A 6,032-nucleotide genomic window follows, 5' to 3' on the forward strand; every position below is an offset into this window, starting at 1 on the left:
CCATGGCTTCCATGACCAGTACTCTCTGAGTTTGCTCTTTCACCTCCAGCTGCTCCCTCTCTGTCTCCTTCGTGGGTTCATTTTCCTCTTCCAGCCACACTCACCATCTTCCAGCCTCTAAGACACACCATGGCCTTAGCCACATGCTCTTCCCTCTGTCTGGAACGCTGTCCCCTCCCTGCTTTTGCCAACTAACTCTTCCTCATCCTTCAGTTCTCTATCCATTCTTCACCTCCTCAGAAAAGCTTCCCTTGACCTCCTTGTGAGGTCAAATTTCTCTGTTGTATATTCCTCTATAACTCTTACATAGTTACAACTACCTTTTTTAGTGTGACTCTTTGAGTAAGTTGCCTCTCCCCTCAGAATGTAGGCTCCATGAAGACATAAACCATTCTATTTTTGCTCATCATTGTATCCCCAGGATGCAGAATATTCTGCAACACATAATACATGCTGAATAATTAGTTCTTGGATGAGTAAGTGGATAAATGTGTAATTATACAGTGATTTATTTGCTTACCCATTTATTGTCTATCTTCTTCCAGCTCCATGGGAAAAGGAAACATATCTGTTTTGTTCACTCCCATATGTGCAGTACCTAACACATACTGCATGACACATAGCAGGAAGCATAATAAATTAATTTTTTAAATGAATAAAGAATAAATGAATGAGTAGAGGTCCAAGGGAGACATTCCAATAGTTCTATTCCTAGCATGTCAATGTTTGGGATATTTTTTTTTACTATCTTTTGATAAAGTTTCTGGTTACAATAGAGCACCAAATACCTTTATTGTCTCTAGAGAAGTGTCTTTTGGAAAATATTACCAACTAGCTTATTCTCCTCACAATATGTCATGTCTGAAATAGGCTGTCTATAAAGATATTGAATCTATACACTTCTCCCCGTCTTCATTGCGACCACTCTAGTCAAACTTACTATCATATTTCCCCTGGAATAAGTTGGACTAAGTGGGACCACACACCTTTCCTTAAGCATGATTTATTAAACTATATATAAACTTGGATGATTTAGAGTTTTCACTGAATCTCAGGGCCAAGGGTCCTATCTGTTTATGCTATCTCCAAAGAAAGCTAGGCACGCGTGGGTGCATAAGTAATTTGTTTATTTTGTTGTAGCAGAAGATTATTTCTGTTCTATGTTTGACAAAGTATTTCATTTACTTAAAGAAAAGAAGTATTTTTAAACTAGCAATAAATCTTTGTTTTCAAATGACCAAAGTGAAAATATTCAGTTAAAAAAATAAAACAGCCAATGACTTTTTAAGTCCTCCTACCTCCCTGCCCCATGAACTGTTAGCCATTGAGGTACCTGAGATGCTCAATGAGGTTGACAAGAAGAGTCATTTATGCAGCTGTGACAGCCCTGAGAATGCCCTAGACCTTGTAGTCAGCTCATCTGGCTACTGCCCTTCCTCCAAGGCCAAGCTCCTGTCTTTCTTCCTCAACAAACCTTCCCTGACTCCTCATCCACTCATTGCTGTGCCATCTCAGCTTATTATACATGTCTAATAAATATATGTGTGTATATATCCCTTCTCTCCAATCAGCCTGGGAAGGACACAACATGTATCTAACACATTTGTGTATCCTCAGGACCTAGTACAAAATCTTGTAGGTATAATGTTTTGCTGCTGCTGATGTTTATTTTCTTTTTTGCTAATAAGATTTACCAAGCACTTACTATTGTGCTAGGCATCATGTTATGCTCTGTAGGTGTTATTATTGTCCTATTTTCACCAATGAGAGTTTAAGTAACTTGCACAAGTCTCATAGCTAGTGAGCAGTGGACCCAGGACTCAAACCCAGTTTACCAGATTCCAGAGCTGGAGCTCTTAACCACTAGGCAACCCTGCCTGCCACGAATAGCCCTAGGCACCAAACTCTGACCAGGCTGCATTTGCTCCTGACTAACTCTGAAAGCACCAGGTGACCACCTTTGCTTATGAGTAGTTAGTGACACTTCAAATTGTTCTAAATGAAGTTGTAAGTCTGCAAATAATTAAACCATTTTGGAAACAGCAGGAAGGGGTGATGTGTAGAGGCCCACTTTGACATTTTGATGTGCATTTAAACACACAGCTCAGGGCTATAAAAAGGCATTCCACTAAGATGGCAGAAGCATTAAAAATAAAACTGCCTTATTAATTTTTTAGAGAATTGTAAATGACATCCTATCATCCCTGGGGAAATCTTACCCTAAGGCTCCAAGCCTCTTGGTCACCGGGATGAAAAAGTTGGCCCCTTCCTTTTCATTTCTCCATTCTCTGCCCCAGAGGGTCAAAATAAAACCATCTCATTTTAAGATTTAAGCTTTACTTGTTGAAGTTTCTAGCTATTTAAACTGGAAGCAAGAAAAGCCATTTCATGTTGACATGATAGTAGAAACCATTTAGCTGCACTCCAGCTTAATAATGGAAGATTAGCCAAGGTTATTATTAAGTTTTAATCTCCTCATTCAACTAATAAGGTTGATTAATACCGTTCCTGTCAAGAAAAAAAAAAAAGCTTTACAAGTCTTGACGACTGATATTTTAACCAGCTTATCCTTTTGTATTTTGAGTGAAAGGCACTATATCATGGACCACTGAGTTTCCTCGAAAGCTCCAGAGAATCAAACGGTTGGAGAAAAGTCCGGGGTAAGATAACCCAGAGACTTGAACCTCCAGCAAAATGGAATTTCTCCAAATTAGGCATCAGGAGAAGCAGCAGGTAAGAGCAACTGGCCACTGGAGAGATCCTTGTTATTCCCTGGGCTAGGATCATGCTGGCAGAAGCTTTAACAAACTAAATTTACTTGCAAGTTCTCCGAAGGGAGTGATCGTATTGCACCAGGGTCACTTTTCATAACATACTACTTTGCAAACAAGTTCCTAGGACTTTGTAAACTATTTGACTTCTGAACCTCAATATAAGTATTAAAATGCCAGCATGCCCATTCTATGTCCTAGCTACAAAAAATATGAGTTTAACTATTCACTAAAAATGGAAATTCCAATAATATTTATAACTTATTAGAGCATACAATCTTCCTTTTGAAAGACTTAAAGCCTCCAGAAGGTATTTATCCAAAATTAGCATCCAGTAACAACACCTTGGGATATCCCTGTTTTGGCAGCATCTGTAGCCATATCTGGTTGCAGTTAATAAATCTAGTGCTGGAGCCGCTGACCTCAGGAAGACAGGTGTCCTCTCCCAACAGCAGGTCTACATTCTGGGCAATAGAAATGTGCTTGATTAAATTGCCTCGAGGCCTGGTCTGTGTGCTCGGGTATCTGGCCAGCATAGTAGCCTCTTCACACAGAATTAATGGTGTTTTCATCTTTTCCCCAAATAAGTTGCTCTGTAATTAATTGAGCATTACGTTTCCCAAAAGAAATGCTCACTTGGCTGAATACACAATACATTCATAAATTTATTTATTAATTAATCCAATATTTATTGAATACCTACTATGTGCCAAGCACTTGGTAGGTCATGGAGATACAAAAATTAAAGAGAAGGAATCTCTTTCATCAACAGGCTCAACTTATTAGCCCAATAATTGTTTGAAGGATCCAGATTAGACCTTCTGTCTATATTTTATCCACCCAGCCCAATCTTCAAAGTCCATTTCAGGTCTTATCTCTTCATTTATTCATTTAGGAAAACTTTATTGGGTTCCCAAAACTGTGTTAGACACTGGAATGATGAAGATGAGGAGAATACAATCCCCACCACCAGGAGCTTCCAGCCTTGTAGGGAGGTAAGCAAGGCAGACAGGACCAGATAGTGGAAGACGCTGTAAGCCGGGCTAATCAAGGAGTATGAGTTTTATCCTACAGCAGTGAAGACTATTAGACAATCTTAAGTAAGAGAGAAGCATAACTAAATTTGCATTTTAGAAATATCAGTTTGACAACGACAAGGAAGACGGAGAATAAGGAAGAGGGGCTGGAGGGAAGGAAATCAGAGGGGAGGAAAAATCAAATTCCAATGCTATTGAAGAAATAGAAATAACAATATTTTAGTAACAAATTGAATGTGCAGGCTGAGGGAGAGGATGAAATCTAGGATGACTTCTAAGATTCTGGTCTGGGTGGCATTAACGGCAGGAGAAGGAGGAACAGAGTTAGTGGAAAAATGAGTTCAATTTTGAACATGTTTTGTTGCAGGTACCTTTGGAACATCCAGGTGTGAACATCAAGTTTGCTATTGTAAATATTTGTCTGAAACTCATGAAAGGGGTAAGAGCGGGAGAAAAGGATTCAGGAGTCATCACTTTATAGATTGTAGCTGAAACATGATTACGAATGACATTGCCAATTCTATAGCCATCCATAATATTCCCTAGTCCCAAATGCCTTGTACTCATTCAGCATTCATTTTTTTAATTACTTTATTATTCATTAATTCGTCTCTTCATTTGGTTGACTAATACATATGGAACTCCGATATCATATTCCAGGTGACTTGAAAGACTCTGGCTGTACATAGATGAATAAGCTTTGATTTCCTACCCTAAAAGATCTCATAACCTGGCTGTTGATTATAAACTGACTAATTCTCTAATTCTGTGTATGTCTAAGTCTTACGTCTCTTAGAAGAGGATAAACTGCCCAAAGTAAAAGACACTCTCTTAGGCTCCTTTTAAAAAATTGCCATAAAGACCTAGCACAAAGTTCAGCTCTTTGTAGATGCTCAAGGTGAGCCTTGAGTGATAGACTGATTACTTATTTAAAAAAATAGACAAATTTATTTATTTTTAAGTAGTTTTGGAGGAAGAGTTCTGATTAGAAAAGTATTAAATTTTAATTGTAAAAATTTTAGAAACTACAATAAAAATATAAAGAAAATAATAATCATTTTTAATATACTGTCCAAAGATAACCATCATTAATATTTTATGTAAAATAGTCATAATCCTCTTTCTAGGTATAAAAATGTGCCTTTATTACATTTTTGGTAAAAGGGTCATATGGAACATATTTCTGCATCACTTTTTTTCATTTACAAATGTTATATCATGAACATACTCCCATGGTATTAAATATAGATTTTCCTCACTGTTTTTAAACTGTTTTATTGTATTCCATTGTATGGCTGTACCATAATTTATTTAGCAGGTCTTGCACTGATTGGAAACTTAGGTTGCTCCCAAATGTTCACTACTATAAACAGGGTAATGATGAACATCTTTGTACTTAAGACATTATACATCTTTTCTGTACAATAAATTCCTAGAAATGGCTTTATATGTTTCTAAAGCTTTATAGGTATATCACCAAATTGCTCCTTGAGTATGATACTATCCCCATCTAGGTTTGAGTTTCAAAATTCTAATTGAGATTCTTTATTAAGGCTATTTAGAGGCCAAAGGCAGAGACTTACGACTTTTTAAAAATAGGAATATAACATACATAAAATTTCACAAATCAAAAGTGAGCTTGATAAAATTTTGTAAAATGAACACACACATGAAACCAGATTAAGAAATAGATCATTACGTGCTCGCTTCGGCAGCACATATACTAAAATTGGAACGATACAGAGAAGATTAGCATGGCCCCTGCGCAAGGATGACACGCAAATTCGTGAAGCGTTTCATATTTTTTGAACATGATGTAGTCCATGCAGAAATAGAAGTACAATGATGTACACCTGAAATTTTTGCAATGTTATAAACCAATGTTACTGCAATAAAAAAAAAAAAAAAAAAAAAAAGAAATAGATCATTACCAAAACTCCAGAAGCCCTCTTCTGCCTGCTTCTAGTCACTACACACCATGGCCACTTTCTTCCCAGGAAGGTCTCAGCCAGTGACGGAGTGTGGCATAAGTACTAGTGCCTAGACATTTCTGCCCAACATGGGCCCCCTCTATGGGCCGGCCAAGATTTTCTCAGAGCTACACCTCAGTCTGAGGCTCTTCCAACTCAATCCTCCTTCCTTTTCACTCTCCCTTCCCAGGTGTCAGACCTGCATCATGGTCTAAAGACTTACCCCAAGTACTCCTGCTCCTTTTCCCTCTTGT

General features: G+C 37.7%; 1 non-coding gene across 1 annotated transcript; it reads left to right on the forward strand.

Moving 5' to 3' along the window:
* Positions 1 to 5,507: 5,507 nt before the first annotated feature.
* LOC147915952 (U6 spliceosomal RNA) lies at positions 5,508 to 5,614 on the forward strand. Its single transcript, XR_015553712.1, has one exon. It is a non-coding gene; the product is annotated as a U6 spliceosomal RNA (small nuclear RNA).
* The last annotated feature ends 418 nt before the right edge of the window (positions 5,615 to 6,032 follow it).

This window comes from Ceratotherium simum, chromosome 11 (assembly GCF_057802395.1).
Source record: "Ceratotherium simum simum isolate JZ-2026a chromosome 11, ASM5780239v1, whole genome shotgun sequence".
NCBI classification, from domain to species: domain Eukaryota; kingdom Metazoa; phylum Chordata; class Mammalia; order Perissodactyla; family Rhinocerotidae; genus Ceratotherium; species Ceratotherium simum.